The following is a 22,496-nucleotide window of genomic DNA, read 5'->3' as shown; positions in this document are numbered from 1 at the left end:
TGGAGAAAAGGGAACCCTCTTGCACTGTTGGTGGGAATGTAAATTGATACAGCCACTATGGAGAACAGTATGGAGGTTCCTCAAAAAACTATAAAAATAGAACTACCATACAACCCAGCAATCCCACTACTGTGCATATACCCTGAGAAAACCATAATTCAAAAAGAGTCATGTACCACAATGTTCATTGCAGCGCTATTTACAATAGTCAGGACATGGAAGCAACCTAAGTGTCCATCGACAGATGAATGGATAAAGAAGATGTGGCACATATATACAATGGAATATTACTCAGCCATAAAAAGAAATTGAGTTATTTGTAGTTAGGTGGATGGACCTAGAGTCTGGCATACAGAGTAAAGTTAAGTCAGAAAGAGAAAAAGAAATACCGTATGCTAACACATATATATGGAATCTAAAAAAAAAAAAAGTTCTGAAGAATCTAGGGGCAGGACAGGAATAAAGACTCAGACATAGGGAATGGACTTGAGGACACAGGGAGGGGAAAGGGTAAGCTGGGATGAAGTGAGAGAGTGGCATGGACGTATATACACTACCAAATGTAAAATAGAGAGCTAGTGGGAAGCAGCCGCATAGCACAGGGAGATCAGCTTGGTGCTATGTGTCCACCTAGAGGGGTGGGATAGGGAGGGTGAGAGGGAGACGCAAGAGGGAGGGGATATGGGGACGTATGTATATGTATAGCTGATTCACTTTGTTATACAGCAGAAAGTAACACACCATTGTAAAGCAATTATACTCCAATAAAGATGCTAAAAAAAAAAAAGGGAAGGGCTCAGTTTTTCATTGCTGGCTTTGAAGATGTAGGAAGGGGGCCACAAGTCAGGGAATGTAGTAGACTCTAGAAGCTGGGAATGGTTCTCAGCACTTGGGCAATGGGTGAATATTGGTTCACAGAACCTGTAAGATAATACATTTGTTTTGTTTTGTTACTACATTGTGGGTAATTTGTTGGGGCAACATAACAACTGAATACAGGCCTTCACATGCATGGTTGGTAGGTATGTCAGTCAGGGTACAGTCAGGAGCTTAAATCACACTAGCAATTTGAACAAATTTATTATAAAGAATTATCAACTAGTAAAAGGTGATTAACAAATAAAAAGAGTAAGAGAACTCTAAGGAATATCAGAATAGAAACTGTAGGGTGCAGCTACTACCTCTAAGGCTAAGAGAAAGTATCAAGGAAGGAGTAAACTTGGCCAGATGATTTTAAAGAGGTCTTGCAAGGAAGGTAATTGATTGGGATGGTTTAGAGTTTATGGCATAATAGGTTTGGATCAGTGCATGAAACAAAGCAAAGATCTTGAAGCAAGCCTTGATAAGCAAAGATCCCAAAGCAAGTACTGGTAAGCAATAATTAATCCTGATGAGTAAATAATTTTAGTTGTTTTGCATTTTAATCTTCCAGGAGTAAAGCATTTCCTGGAACAAAAAGCTGAATTATTTTTCCTTGTTCTCAGTGTTGTTTAGCATAACGATGGAAAAATATTCAGGTTTCAGTATTATTTAATACAGATAGAGAAAAATATGTTGGTTTAAATTCTCATTACTTTGCAATTCTAATAGGGGGAAAAAGATACCTTCACTGTTGTTTAAATTTTTGTTTCATAAATGAGTGGAATAGCTTTTCATGTATAGTTATGTGCGAACTCCTGTGAATTAATCATCTTTTTCTGATTCATCTGTAGGAATGTTGCATAAAAAGGGCATTAATTCCTTATCAATTGAGTTATAATTTTTCCCAGTTTGTCATTTGCTTTTGTTTTTACCTTTTTTTTTTTTTTTGCTGTACACAGGCCTCTCACTGCTGTGGCCTCTCCCGTTGCGGAGCACAGGCTCCGGACACGCAGGCTCAGCGGCCATGGCTCACTGGCCTAGCTGCTCCGCGGCATGTGGGACGTTCCCGGACCGGGGCACGAACCCATGTCCCCTGCATCGGCAGGCGGACTCTCAACCACTGCGCCACCAGGGAAGCCCTTACCTTTTATTTTAATACAGAAATGTCTATATTGTCTATATTGTCCTATTAATTAGTCAATTCCCTTTAAGATTTGTAGGTTTCAGGTAATGCTTTAAAATGCCTTTTCATACACATCAAATTGTTAACTGTGCTTACCTTACCACTTCAGGCAGCGGGAGTATAGAGGGATGGAAAGAGTGTTTACATTTTGTGATTTATACATTTATGTGTTGTTTAAATTATTAAAAGCACGCTCTACTATTATACTTCTAAAATAATTTTAAAGTATAGAAATGCTTTTCCTACTCCAAGATGATAATCTTCTAGAGCTTTTTATGGTGATTTTCAAAAGACATGCTTATTTATGGAGTTATATCCAGTTTTTCCTCCCAAATGCGTAGGCAATTGCCCTTTGTTAAAACTGCAGTGATTTATAGATTTAGAGAAAACGGACATCTTTATTATTATGTATCTTTCAATCCTAAAAAAAGGTATCTTACTCTCCTAAAACAAATTTTCTCTCCAGTCTTCTTTTAAGTCCCTAGGTAGAATTTTAGAAACTTGTGATTTCTGTGTACTTACTTTTTTACTTAGCTACTTTATTTTATTACCTTATCAGTTAATTCTCTTGGCCTTTCTAATTTTCTTAACTCTCTGTCTTAGGCATGTAGTTTTATAGATAACACAGTATGTGGTTTCATTTTTGAACTCGAGTTTTTCATTTGCTATTTCTTTTTAACATCTTTATTGGAGTATAACTGCTTTACAATGGTGTGTTAGTTTCTGCTTTATAACAAAGTGAATCAGCTATAAATATACATATATCCCCATATCCCCTCCCTCTTGTGTCTCTCTCCCACCCTCCCTATCCCACCCCTCTAGGTGGTCACAAAGCACTGAGCTGATCTCCCTGTGCTATGCGGCTGCTTCCCACTAGCTATCTATTTTACATTTGGTAGTGTATATATGTCCATGCCACTCTCTCACTTAGTCCCAGCTTACCCTTCCCCCTCCTCATGTCCTCAAGTCCATTCTCTACGTCTGCATCTTTATTCCTGTCCTGCCCCTAGGTTCTTCAGAACCATTTTTTTTTTTTTTAGATTCCATATATATGTTAGCATACGGTATTTTTCTTTCTGACTTACTTCACTCTGTATGACAGACTCTAGGTCCATCCACCTCACTACAAATAACTCAATTTCATTTCTTTTTATGGCTGAGTGATATTCCATTGTATATATGTGCCACATCTTCTTTATCCATTCATCTGTCGATGGACACTTAGGTTGCTTCCATGTCCTGGCTATTATAAATAGAGCTCATTTGCTAAGGATTTTATCCCACTTTCATTTAGTTCTATAGCAGATGTTTGTTCTGCTTCTATATACTTATTTCAAACAGACTGTCTTAGTCTGTTTGGGCTGCTATAACAAAAATACCATAGAGTGGGTGGTTTAAACAACAGACATTTATTTCTCACAGTTCTAGAGGCTATGAAGTCAAAGATCAAGGTGCCAGCAGATTTGGTGTCTGGTGAGAACCTGTTTCCTGGTTCATAGATAGCCATCTTCTTGCTGTGTCTTCACGTGACAGACAAGAGAGACAGGAAGCAAGCTTTCTAGTGACTCTTACGAGGGCCCTAATGCCATTCACAAGGGTGCCACCCTATGACCTCGTCTAATCCTAATCACCTCCTAAAGGTTCCACCTCCTAGCACTATCACATTGTGGGATAGAGTTTCAACACAGGAATTTTGGGGAGACACAAACATTCAGTCCATAACATAGTCTCTTTTGAGTTTCCTTCCCTTTTATATCTTTCTTGGTAATCTACCTTACTACTGCCAACAAAACAAATCTGGTATTTTGGGTTCTACTAAATAACAGTTACTTTTATATCTCTTCAGATATAGGTTTTTGTTTAGATCTTCTGAGTTCTGTCCCAAAGTATTATCATATATTATTATTATTTCTACATTATGTAAAAAGATTTTTAAAAGGGCACCAAAATTGGGTGACAAGGTGGTCTAAGATTTCTACGTTCCATTAAGCTCTTCAGATAAAATATACTAAATAGCTGTCATATTTTGAGTACTTATTATGGACTGGGCAATTCACACATGTTATCTAATTTAATCTGTAGGATATTTCTAGAGATGGCTATTATTATTCTCATTTTCACCTGAAGAAATCAAGTCTGAATAAGTAGGAAATGCCCAACTTCAAACAGGAAGTGGATTTAAACCATAGTCTCTTTCTACCAAGTTCCTATTCTTCCTTGCTCCTCACATGCCTTCTACATCTTGAGAGAATAAGTAAAAGCTAGTTATGCATCAAATGAAAGGGTTGGGAGTGAGACTTCTCTGAGTATAATTTATTTATTTTTGACTTTGACCCATGTAAATGTTTTACAGTTTTTGGAAAACAATACAGGGAAAATAAAGCTAATCCTAAAATTGAGAATGAATTGAAACAACCTTAACTCTTTATAAAATTGGTTATATAACAACATAGAGATAAGAATTATTTCAAGTGACTTTGGAACATGCTCTTCTGGTATATCTTCTTGGTGGATTATATTCTAAGGAAAAAAGAACTGCAGATACTTTGAAACTTGACTCAGTAGTTTTATCATTAGAAATAATATTTGTATTATAATTTTAAAATTACATTATATATATATTAGGATAGAATGGATAAGAACATTAATGTTACTAAGATCCAAAACTTTCATTGCTAGAGAAATGAGATACAAAGTAAAAACGCAGTGTTAAATGGAATATTACTCAGCCATAAAAAGAAATGAAATTGAGTTATTTGTAGTGAGGGGGATGGACCTAGTGTCTGTCATACAGAGTGAAGTCAGAAAGAGAAAAACAAATACCATACGCTAACACTTATATATGGAATCTAAAAAAAAAAAAAAAAAGGTTCTGAAGAACCTAGGGGCAGGACAGGAATAAAGATGCAGACGTAGAGAATGGACTTGAGGATACAGGGAGGAGGAAGGGTAAGCTGAGATGAACTGAGAGAGTGGCATTGACATATATACACTACCAAATGTAAAATAGAGAGCTAGTGGGAAGCAGCCGCATAACACAGGGAGATCAGCTTGGTGCTATGTGTCCACCTAGAGGGGTGGGATAGGGAGGGTGGGAGGGAGACGCAAGACAGAGGGGATATGGGGATATATGTATAAGTATAGCTGATTCACTTTGTTATACAGCAGCAACTAACACAACAATGTACGCAATTATACTCCAGTAAAGCTGTTAAAAAAAAAAACCCAAAAATACCTGGTGTTAAATTTGAATTGTACATACTAATATGAAATCATGGTTAATTTTTTTTTTTAACTTTTTCTGTTCACTGAAAGGACCTAAAAGCAATGATATCCCAGTAGCAATGTTAACTGAGACTCTATCCCTCATTCTTGGAAGATAGTTGTGCTGCCAGTTCCAGCAAAGCCTCATCATCTGGGTGGGAAAGGATTGAGTGCCCTAGGCTAGGACTGTTTCATGTAAGGAAACAGTTCAGCGCTTAACTCAGCAGTTAGAAATTTTAAAGTTGTTTGCCAGGAGTGAGGTCTGCCTGTAGCACTCTTTATCACCCTCACAATATCTTTTGTAAAGACTACATTGCTCACTAATGCTTTTATGTGAAAGTGGACTCTTATGGGTGAACGTGAAGGTGGAGTCATGTCCTGTGTCTGGGTTGGTGTGAGGTGGGAAGCTGGAGATGAGAGCACAGGAAACCCTGAGAATGCAAATCTTTGGGAGTTAGCAAAAATTCCTGGAAGAACTCCAGATTTTCAAAGGCTATATAATTGGTAGGATCGAAGCTCAGGTGACCAAGGGGGTAATGGACAACCCAACTGCTATCTGTGTTATAGGAGGAATAAATAGGAAATAACACTACAGTGTATCTATGATATGATAAAAGAATGGAACTGGAAAAATACTATGGCTCAAGAAGGATGGAGGAATATAGAAGGCCCAGGAAAGGTTGGAGGGATCTACCAGGCTGGATGCTGTGAAGAGGAATTGTGAGTTCACCTTCCCCTTTAAGGGCCCTCTGCCACCCTCAAGAACACTGTCACTGTACCATTGCTCCATGATGGGGTCATATTCTCAATGCTCAGTCGTCTGAGCCTGAGGTGCACTTCAAATAAACTCTGCTTTCAGATGCATCTCAGTGAGTCTTGGGGCACTAGTTGCATTTCACACTTTCTGTATAGTATGGGGTTCATTTTTCCATTCCTGGAATACTTACAGAGAAATCAAAAACTTACTTTTAGGAAAAATAGACATATCAATTTGGCAAAGGAACCCTAAGGTAAGCCAGCAGCAGAGACTAACCTTTTTCTCCTCCTCTTCCTCTTTTCTAAATCAATTATGTTGTTACAGAGAGCCACATAAGACGGAAACTCTCAGGGAGGATTAGAATGCGGGGAACAGGGGAGGGCTTGAAGCTCACAGACCCTTTATCTGCGTGTGACAGAGGGCTCCATGGTAAAATCCTTATCACAGTGAGTCACTGGCCAAGGCTGGATTATTAATAGAGTTCAGGATTCTTATAGGAGGACAGAGTCCCTCAACTCTTATTCACCAGTCATGGTTCCACCTCAGGTATCTCTGGGCCAAGGCTTCCCTTTGTGTTAGGGATGATTTGGAGAACAATGCCCTAAGCCTTTGAAAGCCTTGAATCAGATGCTGAGCCCGAGCTCTGTGAGCAGGGGAAAGTCCTATGTGAAGGTATACACATGTGCCTGCAGTTCTGGAAATGAGTGCCCTTCATCTGCAGGGGATAAGGACTGAAAATATCAATTGAGCATAACATACAGATAATACTTCTTGAAATTTGCAAAGAAGGAAAAATAGAAAATATTTTTATCTACTTTAAAGTGACTAACAGGGATGATCACAGAGCTCTATTAATATGGAAAATCAGATTATCTATGAATAAATGAATGTCTATTGCTTGTCCAGAGAGAAAAAAGTGAAAATTCAGTCCTAGCCTCTCACTCTAGTCTCTCAAGATCAGTGCAGAGTCAAAAAGAGGAACAGAGGTATAGAATTAAAAGGTAAGGTTTTGTCTAGTCAACCCTGGGCTACTCAAGTTCAACCTTAATCTCACCTTTCCATGAGGGCCCAGTCTACACTCTGAGGATGTCAGTTCCTAGAGGACTTCTCTATTAGGAAATAGAGCTCTCAGAGAGGAGGCTCACAAGAAGGGTTCATATTCCCTGTTCTGCCCATCCACCCACTCAAAGAATGATGGAGCTGGGCCTTGGTTCTTGGTCACTGGTGGTGGTGTGAGATATACGGGAACCACTGTTGGTTTTGGAGGCAGAACTCCTGGATCCTGATTTTGGACAAGCTATTTCATTTCCCCAAGGTTCAAGTTCCTCCTCAGAGGTAATACCTGGCCTCCATACCTCACAGGGTTGTTGTGAGGATCACATGAGATAATGTCTGTGAAAGGCCTTAGTATTGTTGGCATGGATAATTCTGTATGGTAAATTTGGTGCTTTCAGAGTCCTAGTCTCCCAAACATCTCCCCCAAAGGATCATCCCACTCAGCCTCCTAAAATAACACTTTGCTCCTCTCTTCACCACAAGTAACCCAGGCTTTTGGATTCTCACATTGGAGAGGCTGACTGAAAAGAATTCACTGTAGCACAAAACAAGCTTTCCTAATGAACAGGAGATTAATCTCTCCCTCTCTCTCCTGTATCCCTCTTCCCAGGATGGCTTATGCAGTTCCAGGGCCCAGTACAGCCTGGGGTTAACATTGAAGGGGAAACCAGTAGGGAAGGGAATGTGAAAGAAAGCCTTGGCGTGAGGAATAAGAGAAGCATTGTGAAGTCTGGGATGTGGGGGAATGTAGTGTGTTTCCGGCTCTGTGAGGCCCCCATCCTAGCCCTCTTGATTTTAGCTTATTCCTCTTGTCTTCTGCAGAAACTTGGACAAGCTCCCTGTTACAGGAAGTTTGTGGCCACCATTTCATGAAGATCCCCACTGTGAGTGGGGAGTAGTGGCCATGGAAGCTGACATTCTGCTGTTTGGGGAGCCTATGGAAGATACTGCTGCCTCAGAGTCCCATGCCTCCTACCATTCCTCTGAGGGGGGTCAGCTCAGTCTCTGCCTTCAACCTCTCAGTGACCCTCAGAGGACCCATAACCAGGCCCTCTCTTAGCCCTTGTACCTCTAGTTTCTACCTTCTCACTGGATTCCACAGAGGCCTATGTTCTAGACCATGTACAGACTCCATAACACTGGCTTCCATCTTCTCTGGGGACTCTCCAGAGGCATATTTACCTCTGTTGTCTTTTTGCCCGAGTACCCTTTGGGGCCCATCTTCCCTCACTGAACTCTTAACTGTCTCCTTTCCTCTCATTGTGTTCTGTTTTCTTTTCTTTCTTTCTTTTTTTTTTTTTGGCTGCACCGCGCAGGTCTTCTTCTACCCCGACCTGGGATTGAATCTGGGCCCTTGGCAGTGAAAGCGTGGAGTCCTAACCACTGAACTGCCAGGGAATTCCCTGTGTTCTGTTTTCTCAAAGCAGCCCCTTGTCACTCCTTTCATCCCCATCACTGGCTTTAGTGAAAATTTGTTTGGAATAGCTAAATTTTCACAAAAGGTTTCTGAGCATTATTTTGTTTAGGACTAAAACCTTCCTTTCTATGTATCACGTGATAGGGGGTTTTAGAATACTGGTTGTTTGGCCTATTACACTATTTTTCATCCCCAGATCACTTTTTGGTTGAGTCTTATCAACCAAAGAAGGAAATCAGCTGATTAATTCCATGAAATTGACAGCAAAGGAAGTTGGGTGGCACCCAAAGGAAAGTAAGTACACACCCAACAGAAGGGGTAATTGCATGCAGTCTCATATTGGACTCACATCGAGGAGTGACTAAGGTGAGAAAAAAAAAATAGTATTAAGGATAAAGACCTTCAAGTTATCATAGTTCATAGATAAGAAGCGTCAATAATTTAAACCTTAACTTGGCAGAGAGCAAAGAATAAAGAAAAAGAGCAAAAGCACATGCAGATTAAAGCATAGCAATTTGTGGCTCTGGTGGTCTTGTCTGGTGGGTCTTGGGGGAAGGTGACACTTCTTTCAGTTATCTCCTTTGGAATGATTCCTCCGATTCCTCTGTTTGAGGTCGCAGGACAGCCTTCCAGTGACTTCGTGTCATGTATATCTGTTGACTTTGGAGGCCTGGAATTACTGCTGTGTTAGTTGTTTACAGTACCTGGTAAGGTCCTTCCCACTGAAGTTCGACCACAGTCTTCCTCTGATATCTGACCTAGTAACTCAAAAAATGAAGAAATTTATGTTATTCAAGAGAAGAACAGAGAGTTAACAGGATATTTTGGTAATTCAAAAGAAAACTCTTGGGACTTCCCTGGTGGTCCAGTGGTAAAGAATCTGCCTTACAATGCAAGGGACGTGGGTTTGACCCCTGGGCAGGGAACTAAGATCCCACATGCCATGGGGCAACTAAGCCTGCGTGCTACAACTACTGAGCTTGTGCACCTCAACTAGAGAGCCTGCATGTCGCAAACTACAGAGCCCACATGCTCTGGAGCCCACAAGTCACAACTAGAGAAGAGAAAACCCGCACGCCACAACTAGAGAGAAGCCTGCGTGCCGCAACGAAAGATCTGGCGTGCTGCAACTAAAAGATCCCGCATGCCTCAACGAAGATCCTGAGTGCTGCAACTAAGACCTGATTCAGCCAAAAATAAATAAAAATAAATAAAATAAATAATAATAATAAAAAGAACACTTATCTAGGCACAAAATGTGTATGTTACAATTTGCAGTAAAAGATTTATAAGCCTTTTTCTGTGAATAAATCTATTAACATGGAATATACCTTTGAATTTTCCTTTTTGTCATTTATAGAATTAAATTAATATGCCTTTGTATGTATATGTAGACATACATAAATACATAATGCATATATAATGAAATTTTAGTTTTTAAGATATACTTTATCTCAGCATATTAAAACAAGTGTATATATTACACTGAATTATCATTTAATAACCTAATATTTCCTTAACAAACCATATTCATTATCTTACATACATATTCACATTTTCTGTGATTATTATATAAGTATAGTCTTTATAATTTTTATTGATTACCACATTTAGCCAAGGTAACCAATTTTTGTTTCCTCTAGAAACAGGGAAAACTAAAAGGCAAGAAACCAAGAACTGCTTAACTAAATTTTTATGGGTACATGTTTTAGATCACATTTTACATTTTCAGCAAACAGAATAAACACATCAGCCAAAGGTGCTTACACACTATTAATTTATGGCCCTTATATAATGTATATGAATACGGGTAGCAGGCTCAGTAGTTTTGGCTCACGGGCCCAGTTGCTCCGCAGCATGTGGGATCCTCCCAGACCAGGGCTCGAACCCGTGTCCCCTACATTAGCAGGCAGATTCTCAACCACTGTGCCACCAGGGAAGCCCACAGCATTCTTTTTTAGACAGACCAGTTATCCAATCTCCTCTTGAGAGTTTCTTTTCCCTTTATGCCTCAGGCATTTCTCAAATGAACATCCTCATTCATGTCAAAGTTCCCCAAGAGGCCACTATAATTTTAATTTCTCCTCAGTGAAGTTATGCCAGGAGGTAGCACAAACTTGTTAGCAGACAAGCCCATGAGAGACTGCTTGACTGTTGATCAAAGGTAAAACATCACTTGTGTTGTGAGTCCTCAACCTTAAGGTTAAGCTGCCTCTACTTGCTGACCTGAGAAATCAGCAGCCACCTGGCTCTCAGAAAGTGTGGAGAGCTCTTTGCCAAAGCCAAGTTCTCATACCTAGAGAAGACTGGGGAAAGTTCTCATAGACAAATAGAAGACAATAGATAAATAGAAGGCAGGACAGGGTGTTAAAAGCCAAATTTCACCAGGGGAGACGAGTCTGATGGGAAACCAAAAATTCCAGGAGACAAACTGATATTGAAGGACCAAAGAAGACAACCAGAATCTAAATTCAATGTAAAACCACACAATCAGACAGACAAATCTTGAATGTCTTGAGACTCAAGGAATCTCAGATATGCACATTAGTACTATCATAGAGGCCAATCCTTCGTAGGGAGGGATTTGACCAAGTATCAAGAGAATCTCCAAATGTCCTAATCAGGACACCCAGAGCAAACTTGTAGTCTGACAAAGTCAGGGTTATTGGCTCATTGCAACGAAGGAGGTCACACATTGGAGGAATCATGGGGTGTGTCACCAAGACAGGGAAAAGTTATGATACAATTTTGGGGAAGGGTGGCAATAGGTGAAATTTATATGAAATAGTATTTTGATATGTTAAAGCAAAGCAGGGCTGTGTGTAAAGGGGCAACATCATGTCTGGATGGCAAAGCGGAAACTAGGTTTCCTTTCCTTAGAAACTACAAATTAAGACAGATGCAAAATGTTAATGTCCCAAACTCCCTTATCTGAATCTGCACCAGGGTTGAAAATTAAGGCAGGTGCTCTGTGTCAATGTCAGTTAGATCCTGCAGGCAAGAGGGGGATGTTTTGTTCTTACTTCAAAAGCAAAGTTTCTGGAAAACAAGATTTCTCAGTAACAAAGTAATAGTTATGCTACTGAGTGTCATTCAGACGTTTCACAGCTGTAGTGTTTCCTTGGCAGAACTATAATTTTCTGCTAACTTTGCACCTGGCTTTATCTGTGATCGGTGTCTGTTTTCCCATTTTGATGAATGGCATGGCAGATTTTCATTTTTTCAGGTCAAACTAATTTTCACTTTTCCTCTTGTTTTAGTGGCTCGTTGAACTTGCCGGAAAGAAGCTGTGGTGGCAGGGGCCTTTCCTGGAAATTATTAATTTCTTTCTTTCTTTCCTGTTTCCCACTTCCTAGCATGGGCTATCTAATTTTAGGGCCCCAGTGCAGCCTGGGGTTGCCACAGATACCAGAATGAGAAAGCAAGCCTTGGGGTGAGGTATAAAGGAGTATAATGAAGTCTCAGATATGGGGCATGGGAAGGGGCAGCATGCTTCAGGTGCCCTTACTCTTGTCAGACCCTCTTGTTCCTACTCTGTTCCTGGCGGCAGCTTGCAGCCTCTTGCGGTTTTGGTAACTGCTGGGTCAAGATTGGTGCAGGGAGGGTTGGGAAAGCATCACTGTGGTGGTTGACCTTCTGCTCTGGGGAATCCTGTGAAAGATGCTGCTCCCTCTGTGTTCCCTTCTGTCCCCACAGCTCCTCTGCTTGAGCCTTCTTTAACTCTGGCCTCCACCCTTTTACCAGACCTTCCAGAAGATGAATAACTAGCCCCTCTGTCTGAGCCCTTTCACTTCTGGCCTATTTATCAGCCTTTCTTCCCAGGACCCTACAGAGTCTCATCTTCCCCTGCTGCTCTCAATTTTGTATCTGACTCTGCTCCTGCATAATCTGTTTTCTTCTCTGCCCTGCTCTTCATAATTGGTCCCACTCCCTCATCACTCCTTTCACCTCCATACTGGCCTCTCTGCCACCAGAGGCTCTGTCACTGGCTCCCACATTCTCGCTCATCTTTTTTTCCACTCCCATGATGGCCTTCTCCCCTCTGCCTGGGAGTCCTCCTTGCCTTGATCTCTCCTAACATTTCATTTATCCTTATTTCGCCCCATTACCAGCTTTCTCATCTTTTCCATGAAGGTCCTCTCTGCCTCCACTCTGCCCCCCAGGTCCCCTTATTCAATCTCAACACTGCAGATCCCTTTCTGCCTCCAGAGCTACAATCTTAAGGGACCATCTTCTACCCCCATCATCTACCCTTCCTCCTTTCCCCTAGAACACACTCAGATACTAGACTCTCTTCCCCAACCAGATCCCTCCTCTTGCATGATCGTACCCTTTTGGTCAGGAATTCAACCTCTCTCACAACATCCCATTCACTCCATGAATCCCACTGATTCATTTGCCTGTCACCCATCATCACCAACAGTCTCTACCCCACCATTGCCAGACTCTACTTTAATACTGACTCAGTTTGGCTTGATTTAAATCCTACTGAACGCTGTCCCAGAGAGCTTATCTTCAGAAAACCCCCTTTGTCTGACTTCTACTGCAAAAGACTTAGGCATTGACTGCTCAAAAACCTTGTCCATTTCAACCTCCTCCCGGGGGCAGCTGTCTGTTAAGGACTTGTTTTTCCCTACCTTCTCATACTGTGATTTCCAGCAGGAGGAGCTTTTTCCTTTCACCCATCAAGTTCTGTCTCTGGGGAGACCCTGCAATCAGGCATGTGGAAGCAAGCAGACACTCTTTCCTTAGCTCTGCTGTCCAGAAGCTCCTGAAGATATGTCACAAAGAGTGTGGATTTCCAGATTTGGGAGGACAAAGAAGAAGGAATCATTCTAAAACAACGGAGGGCATACTACCAACTCATCTTCTTTAGCATCACTTGCTGTTGAGCACTACTCCACAGCCCTCCAACCCTTCTAGAGATGTGAAGGCCAACCACAGTAACTGCATAGTCCACAGGAGCCTCCAAATTCCAAAATCTTGCGAGACTCTGCAGCACAAATGTAGCTAGCTCTTCAGAGGTCCTCCTCTCTGCACAGTGAGTCCCTCCTGGCTATCTTTCTGGTCTTTGATAACAGTCCCACACTAGTCTCCCTTTCTCTTATTCAATCTCTAATGTCCTCCTCCCCCAGTCCAAATGCACTTAACCAATCCCCCATTGCTTCCTCAGCCCCAGACTTTGCCCCCACCTTAAAGCCTAGCCCCAGTCCTTGGGGGAAAATTCTAGAGGGAAGGAGCTCACCAAAGAAGGACAGTATCTTCTCTGAGTTGAGTTTCCACTTTAGGAATATGATGATGCAGGTGAATTTAGGTATTCTTTCAAAGATTAAACAGTCCAGGGAGCTAGTCAAGGCCAAGGAATTCCCCAGCTCCGGAGCAGCCTAGGTCAGCAGAAGCCCTGTGTTCCTAAGCTTCAGGCCCTAAGGAAAAGCCAAAAAAAGAATTTAGCCCCAAAGGATGAGAGGACCTTAAGGAGATCCAAAGATTAAATACATCAAGGAGGGGAGGTAGGATTAGGGATCTTCCAAGCCAGTCACCCTTCCGGATTTAGCTGACACTCTAGTGAACAAGACCCCTCCCCAGTTTTTGCCCCAGATGTAAAAGAGACTTCAAGAAAAAGTCACCTGGAGAAAAAGGATGAGTTGTTTGTTCAGTGGCTTTGTCCCAGGACACAAGGCTAAGGGCAAAAAGGTCACTTACAAAAAACTACAACTGTGCACGGTCCACATTCAGTTGAAACCAGAGGAGTCTTTGCGTGAAGGATCCGAGTCATTGTTTGAAGCACTTGGGACACATGAGTAAGAAAAACAAAGCTCCCTCCCCTTGTGGAGTTACAGCGTTGGTCCTTGAGTCAGCTCCTTCTCTGCATACTCAAAAACGGTATCAAACCTCCTTCACTTTCCTCAAGTTCCTGCCCCTCCCTCCCCCTCAACAGATTTGCTATTTGGCCCACTTTTTTTTTTGCGGTATGCGGGCCTCTACACTGTTGTGGCCTCCCCCGTTGCGGAGCACAGACTCCGGACGCGCAGGCTCAGCGGCCATGGCTCACGGGCCCAGCCGCTCCGCGGCATGTGGGATCTTCGCGGACCGGGGCACGAACCTGTGTCCCCTGCATCGGCAGGCGGACTCTCAACCACTGCGCCACCAGGGAAGCCCTTGACCCACTTCTGAAGGGATCATAAGCCTTCAGATGGGAACTTTTCATCACCAAATCTTCAAAAATGGTTGCATAGCACCCTCCTTTCCCTCTTCCTTACTGCTATGTAAAGTGCGGGGGTCTTTCTGGGATGCCTTCCTTGACCCTCCCAAGACCGGATTGGTGCCCTCACTTTCACCATCACAACTCTATTTGTAATTTTGGATTACTCTCTAGGTCCCCAAAGTACCAGGATCTTCTCTATCATCCTCACTACTGGCCTGGTGTATCGCACCTAGTTAACGGTAAGTCAATAACCGTTTAGACGAACTAACTAGCAAGCGTTGCGCAGAACCTCCGCAGGCACGGCCCCACCCAGCGTGCTTCGCGGGCCCGGCCGAGGCCTGGAGGGGTACTACATCCGGTGGGACTACCCCTGGGGGTGGGGCCATACCGGGGGCGGGGCCACATCCGGAACAGGGGCCAAGGGCTGGGGGCGGGGCCCGCGTTGGGCTCCCGGCCCGCTTTTAGAGGCGGCGGCAATTTCTCCTCGGAATCCTGAACCCGGAAGTCACAGCTCCGGATTCCCCTCGCGGATGAGGTTGTAACGGGGCTTTCCGGCAGACTGAGGGGCGCTTCCACCTCTACTGCCTGCGTTGTTCCACTGGCTATCGCTTCACCTCAGCCCACGGGGGCCACACCATCCAGGCTGCGGCCTCCCAAGGCCCTGAAAGGCCCCGGAGGCCCTGAGCACGGGACCTGCCCTCTCTGCCTGAACTTAAAGAGGACATCTTCGTCACCATCACTGTAACACCGACTGCTGTCTAGTGGGCTCTGGGCAAGTCCTTGGGCTCCCAGCCCAGATGTCACCCTCCCACAGGCCTGGAACAGGACCGTACACCGACCTAGTGAGGTGGCCGAGAGGAGTGGAAGGAACCGCGCACCTTTGGTCAGCGCCAGGGCCCAAGGCTGGCCCAGAGGCTCTGCTGCGGTTGCCACCTGGGCTGGTAAGGTCGCAGCTGGCGCGCTCCCAGCAGTACCAGTAACCACATTGTGCGGGGTGCTTTGCTGCCCGCTGGGAGTTGTTTTCTGAGAAGCTGCTGCAAAGGCCCTGCCAGCCAGGCCAGGAGGCAGGCCTGGTGAGGCCCCGAGGGAAAGGCCCATGATGGGAAAGGGCAGCGTGACTGCGGAGATGAGACCACGCCTGAGGGGCAGACGCAGGACCCTGTGCAGACGGATGCAGGGATCTCACCTCCCTGGGCTGGGCTGAGGCCTCCAGCCGACGTGGTGGGGCCGAGGGCACAGAACCTTGCAGCTGCCTTCACAACAGGTACCGATACAGCCATGCTTCCGTTGCGGGCCCTCAACGCCAGGTCCTGTGTTACACAGGAACTCTGGAGTGATGTGGGCGTGGTCACTAGAGAGGGAAGGAAATACCATGGTTCTTCATTTTGGGGGAACAGGTTGTCTTACTCTTGCCTAAGTGTTTTATAGCGAGTTTGCAAGATAGAGAATAGTAGATGGCAGTACCCCATGGACCGCTAAACTCAAAACACGTAATACTAACATTTTGATGTATTTTTTCCCAGCTTTGCTGTGCGTGTTTTCAGTGTTTAAATAATATAAATACATATATTTTTTAAAAGGTGGGAAAAGGTAAGCAATGTCTGTATCATTGTACACTCTTCCTAAATATCATTTTTAGTGTCTTCCATATTAACCATTCTGTTTTTCTATGATATGTAGGTTTGTTCCAAGTTTTTGATATTGTAAGACGTTACTTAACATGTTTGTGCATGATTGCACTTGCTTAGAACTGACTTATTCCAAAATCATAAAGCTTTTCTTGAACTTTATTTTCTCATCCAGGGTTCTACCCTTGAGCCACCCCTCTTCTCTTTCTGTAAGTCTCTTAGGCAAGATATCTACCCATGTGGTAGTTATTTCATTACTGACTTCTCCCATTTGCTTCACATTTATACATCTGGATGCTCGCTGAACATTCCCAACCTTGATTTCCCACAGGTACCCCATACCTAAAATCTGTAAATGTAGACAATGATCTTCCTCTGCCATCAGCCACCCTTGCTTGGCAAGTCCCAGTATCTATTAGTAGCACCTGGTCCCCAAGCCCAATGCATAAGGGCCCTTCTGTGCGCCTCCTCCTCCTTCATCCTTCCCGTAATCAGTCAGTCACCAAGTTCTGCTGATTTTACTGGTTACCTATTTCTCAAATTTTAATCTTCTCTTCATTCTTACTACTACCTTGGGAGTTCAGACCTTCATTGTCGATCACCAAATTATGCGGTGGCTTCTTAACTAATCTCTGATTTTAACTAATCCTCTACTTCCTGATTTCTACTTCTTTAGCTTCTACTACTTTCAACTCTGCAGTTTTTCTACTCCAGTAAACACACCTGTTTTGTTCAGTGCTTCGGCATCCTATTGTTTTTTTAATTGAAGTATAGTTGATTTACATAATTAGTTTCAGGTGTACAGCAAAATGATTCAGATTTTGCGTATATTATATGCACACACATTCTTTTTCAGATTCTTTTCCACTGTAGGTTATCACAAGATGTTGAATGTAGTTCCCATGCTGTACAGTAGGTCCTTGTTGTTTATCTATCAATATTTTATATATAGTAGTGTGTATCTGTTAATCCCAAACTCCTAATTTATCCTCCCCTCCTTTCCCCTTTGTTAACCATAAGTTTGTTTTCTGCATGAGTCTATTTCTGTTTTGTAAGTTCATTTATATCATTTTTTTATTCCACATATAAGTGATATCATATAATATTTGTCTTCCTCTGTCTGACTTCACTTAGTATGATAATCTCTAGGTCCATCCATGTTGCTGCAAGTGGCATTATTTCATTCTTTTTTATGGCTGAGTAATATTCCTATATATATATATATATATATATATATATATATTTTTTTTTTTTTTTTTTTTACATACACCCCTCCGCTCCCCACATCTTCTTTATTCATTCATCTGTCAGTGGACATTTAGGCTGCTTCAAGGTCTTGGCTATTGTAAATAGTGCTGCTATGAAAATTGGGGTGCATGTATCATTTCCAGTTAGAGTTTTCTCTGGATATATGCCCAGGAATGGGATTGCTGGATCACATGGTAACTCTATTTTTAGTTTTTTTTTTTTTTTTTTTTTTTTTTTGCGGTACGTGGGCCTCTCACTGTTGTGGCCTCTCCCGTTGCGGAGCACAGGCTCCGGATGCGCAGGCTCAGCAGCCATGGCTCATGGGCCCAGCTGCTCTGCGGCATGGGGGATCTCCCCGGACCGGGGCATGAACCCATGTCCCCTGCATTGGCAGGCAGACTCTCAACCACTGCGCCACCAGGGAAGCCCTATTTTTAGTTTTTTAAGGAACCTCCATACTGTTTTCCATAGTGCCTACACCAATTTACATTCCTGACAACAATGTAGGAGGGTTCTTTTTTCTCCTTAATCATTTTGATTTCTCTACCTGGAGTTCCTTAGGCAGATAAACACTAGAGTTCTCACAGTCTACTACAGTAGGTCAGGGCTGTGTTTTTTTTTCAGGGAATTTGTCCATTTCATCCAAGTTGGTGAATTTATTAGCATAGTTCATAATATTTTCTTATTCTTCTAATGTTAGTAGATCTGGTGATTTCCCCTCTTTCATTCTTGATGTTGGTAATTTGTGCCTTCACTTTCTTGATCAGTCTGAGTAGAGGTTTATCAGTTGTCTTTTTTTTTTTTTCTCAAAGAAACAGCTTCTGGTTTCATTGATTTTCTTCTTTGTTTTTCTGGTTTTATTTCGCAGATTTCTGCTCATTTTTATGTCCTTCTGTTTGCTCTGACTTTATATTGCCTTTGTTTTTCTAGTTTCTTAAGGTGAATTCTCGTTAGAGCATTGATTTGAAACTATTCTACTCTTCTTAATATAAACTTATTTTTTTTGAAGTTAACGTAGCCTCAAGATATTATTTCCTTTGTAATAAAACAAAAGGTGAAGCCCACAACAGGATGATTTGGCCTTTTGTTGTCTCTTCCCAGTTCATAATGCATGCATCTATTAATAGCTGGCATTCTTTTAGATGTATAATAGGGCTTAAGCGTTCAAGCCTTAGCACAGTTTTCTTTGTAGTTTTAGCCTTTGCTGGAAAATCTGCCTAGCTTGCTCACCATAGCCACTCTACTTCCTGTGGTAACACTGCTTTCCTGGAACAGGCCTGAATCCTTGCCCTTCTTGTACTGTGTCATTTTGTGGGGTTGTGCTAGTCACACTTCTTATAGAAAGTCTAGTGGGTCTTAGGAGTATTTACCATGTTTACTGGGGTACTAACACTATAAATTTTGAATGCTTTGAATTTCCCTGTAAACACTGATTTATCTATATCCCACAACTTTTCATGTGTTTTCATTTTCAATTCAAGTTTTTATAATTTATCATTTGACTTTGAGTGATTTAGAAGTGTGGGAAATTTTCCAAATATCTTTCTATTCTTGATTTCTAATTTAATTATATTGTGAATTCAAAGCATTAATTCAAAGTATTGAGAACATACTTTGTACAATTTCAGTTTTTTAAACTTTGTCGAGATTTAACTTATGACCCAGTATATTCTTGGTGACTATTTCATATTTACATATGACTAACTTATAGCCAACTCTTCGTATCCACGGTTCTTCTGTATCCAAGGTTCCACATCCATGGATTCAACCAATCAGGGATTGTGTAGTACTCTAGTATTTACTTTTGAAAAAAAATCCGCATATGAGTGGATCTGCGCAGTTCAAACCCGTGTTTTTCAGTGGTCAACTGTACTTGAAAAGACTGCGTATTCTGCTGTTTGTTGACTAGAATACTCTATAAATATCAATTAGGTCAAGTTGGTTTATAGTGTTGTTCAGGTCTTCTATGTCCTTACTAATTTCTTTCGGCTTCTTCTATTACTAAGAGGGTCGTTGATGTTTCTGACTATAATCATGGAATTGTCCGTTTCTTTTCTGAGTTCTAGCAATTTTTGCTTCATGCCGTTTTGAAGCTCCAATCTTAGGTGTATATACATTTAGGATTCTTATATCTTGTTGTTGTTGAATTGTCCCCTTTATCATTATGTAATGACTCTCTTTATCTCTGGTAATATTCCTGTTCTGAAGTCTGCTTTGTCTAGTATTCATAAGGGCACTCAGCTCTCTGATTAGTGTTGGCATGGTCTTTTTGCATCATTTTAACCTTTTACTTATTTATGTCTTTATATTGAAGGTGAGTTTCCTGTAGACAGCATAATGTGTTGTCTTGCTTTTTTATCCAATCTGACAGTCTCTGCCTTCTAATTGGGGTGTGTAGATTACTTACATTTTTACTATTGATATGGTTACATTTAAATCTACCATCTGGCTAGTCATTTTCTATTTGTTCCATCTGTTCTTTCTTCCTTTCCCTTCTTTTTGCTAACCTGCTTGTAGATTATTTTTTTATGATTCTGCTTTCTCTTCACTCTTGTCTTATTTGTTAAACCTCTTTTTTTAATAAAAATTTCTTTATGTTATTTAATTTTCATCTTTATCACATTTTTGAATAGTCATCTTCAAATTATATTATACCAGTTCATGTATAGAGTAAGAACTTTTCTTTCCCCCCATTTTTTGTGCTATTGTCATATACTTAGGGGCTGTATTATTTCAAAATAATTTAAATTTCGTAAGTAATTTATGATTATATCCTTTGAGTAAAAATATTAAAATATTTCACATAAAGTCCCCTTGACCATCCCTTCCTTGGAGGTAAGCAACGTCACCAGTTTGTTACACATCCTCCCAGACCTCTGCTATGTATTTATATATGTATGTGTGTGTGTGTGTATGTATATGTGTGTATATATATATACTTAGAATATGTACAGTTTACTTTTTTTGCATAAGAGATATACTATGCATACCGTTCTGTAGCATGCTTCTTTTACTCAACAATATGTCTTGTCAGTCTACCCATATTAGTATTTTTGGATCTGCCTCATTCTTTTGAAGTGCTGCACAGTATTCTATTAAATGGATTTCTCAGAGTTTTATTATTATTATTTTTTTAGTTGATGGACATTTTTTTCTGATTATTCCTTATGGTAAATAAGGCCCCAGTGAATATCCTTCTGTATGCCTTATTGTGGACATTTGAAAATGCTTTTCTAGAGTACATACCTAGAAGTGGAATGACATTTCTCATAGAACCCTCCAGCAAGACATAAAGGGGAGAGGAGAGGCAGAATTTAACCCTAGAAGGTTTTAAGGTTGCACTGGGGCTAGTGGGGGTGGTGGGTGTGTCGGGGATGTCATAGAGGATTTAAAGCCTTGGAAACCCTTTGGAGAATTTAGTACAGTAATGGTCTTGTCTTCGGAACTCAGGGACTTCTGAGGGAACATGGATTGGTTACTATTTTCATGCCTTGGGTATAAGGAAGCAACTTTTTTTATTCATCAGAGTTAGAAAAGAGAAGGGTGTGACTCATTTTGGTGGTCTATCAGATGGGTTAAATAAGTTGCCCCAAGTCACATGGCTGTCACAGAGGAATGAGCGACAGTCCATTGGGCTTATGAAAGTTACTAAATTTAGAGATTGTTTGGTTGTATACCTTCACTGTTCACATGAGAAGCAAGGCCTGGAGAGGGAAAGAGACCCGCTCAAGGTTTCATAGTAAATCAGTGATACTGCTGACATATTTCAGCCCGGCTGTAAGAGGCAGAAAAGCAGAAATAGAAAGGTGATAGCTTGGTCCAGCTGTGGGGGGAGTGGTGGGGGGCGGCCGAGGAGACAGAGAAGCAAACAACACTTCCACCTACTCTGCCCCCTGCAGCCCACTCTCTTCCTTTCTCCAGATTTTTGTGGACTTCTTTCTTCAGCAGCATCAAAGAAGTCCAAAAAGGAAAACTAAACAATCCAAATTATAAGATAGAGAAAAAACCCATGTCCATGTAAATGTTACTATTCTGCAGCAAAACAAACATGGTAGAAATAATGAGGCTTTGGTTTGGGTCTGTGATGTGGAAGATGGGCATAAATAGTCACTAAACCAACTAGTGGAGCCGCAGTAATTCTGTCCTGGAGGGTAGAGCGAGGGGTACATTACCCAAATGCAGCTATTAAAAAGGGGTCTAGATTCCCTTGCAATAATCATTAATTTCAGGCAACAAAACAAAATAAAATAAAGAAAACCACAAAAGGAGGGGTGGGTCATTAAAACAAAAAAGATGGGCACTCAAAAGACTTCTCACAGCTGGAAAGCACCAGGTGCTTGCCTACTTTTACAGTAGAGGTCCTCAAACTGACCTGCCCTTAAGCTGACTAAGGATGCCCTTTGAGAAGTGCAGCATCTTGAGATTCTGTCTTTAGAGTTATTGGGGACAGAATATTCTTCAGGTTTGGAAATGCTTGAGGGGAAGTCCCCTAGAGTAGTCTTTCTGTCTTGGGATACTTGGGATGCCTTTGAAAAAGCCAGATTCCTGAACTTCCCCGCTCCAACTCCAGTACTGGATCTGTGGGTGGGTCCATAATCTGCATATTAAACAGTCACGCAGGTGATTCTTACGCCTGCCTGCTGACATTTGGCCCAGGATGGGCTTGCCCGATCATTCTGCAGTGATAATGGTACTGTCTTTTTGAAGACCTGCATTAATTATGTCAAACCCCTTTGGTAATTTCACATGGTTGGATCTATCTAGTATCTTTGTTTCCTTTAAATTTCAACTGAGCTCTAGACAATGAGTTTTCTGGATCTTTGTTTGGACACACAGGGTGAAGAGAATTTTTCAGGATGTGAATGTTAACTGATAAG

General features: G+C 41.7%; 2 long non-coding RNA genes across 3 annotated transcripts in view; one reads left to right on the top strand and one right to left on the bottom strand.

The window, feature by feature from the left end:
• Positions 1-5,192: 5,192 nt before the first annotated feature.
• Positions 5,193-16,152, bottom strand: LOC307189489. Its single transcript, XR_013829200.1, has 4 exons — positions 15,930-16,152; positions 13,784-13,961; positions 13,176-13,309; positions 5,193-9,296 (listed from the first exon to the last, which is right to left on the bottom strand). It is a non-coding gene; the product is annotated as an uncharacterized lncRNA (long non-coding RNA).
• The window catches only part of LOC307189488, a 615,258-nt gene continuing 607,964 nt past the window's right edge, over positions 15,203-22,496 (top strand). For both annotated transcript variants that reach the window (XR_013829198.1, XR_013829199.1), the window contains exon 1: positions 15,203-16,007. This is a non-coding gene — a long non-coding RNA (uncharacterized lncRNA). The remainder of the gene's footprint in view (positions 16,008-22,496) is intronic.

Source organism: Stenella coeruleoalba (genome assembly GCF_951394435.1).
Source record: "Stenella coeruleoalba genome assembly, chromosome: 7".
In the NCBI taxonomy this organism is placed as follows: Eukaryota; Metazoa; Chordata; class Mammalia; order Artiodactyla; family Delphinidae; genus Stenella; species Stenella coeruleoalba.
The sequence above is the reverse complement of the archived record's forward strand: the minus strand, read 5'-3'. Positions and strand labels throughout refer to the sequence as shown.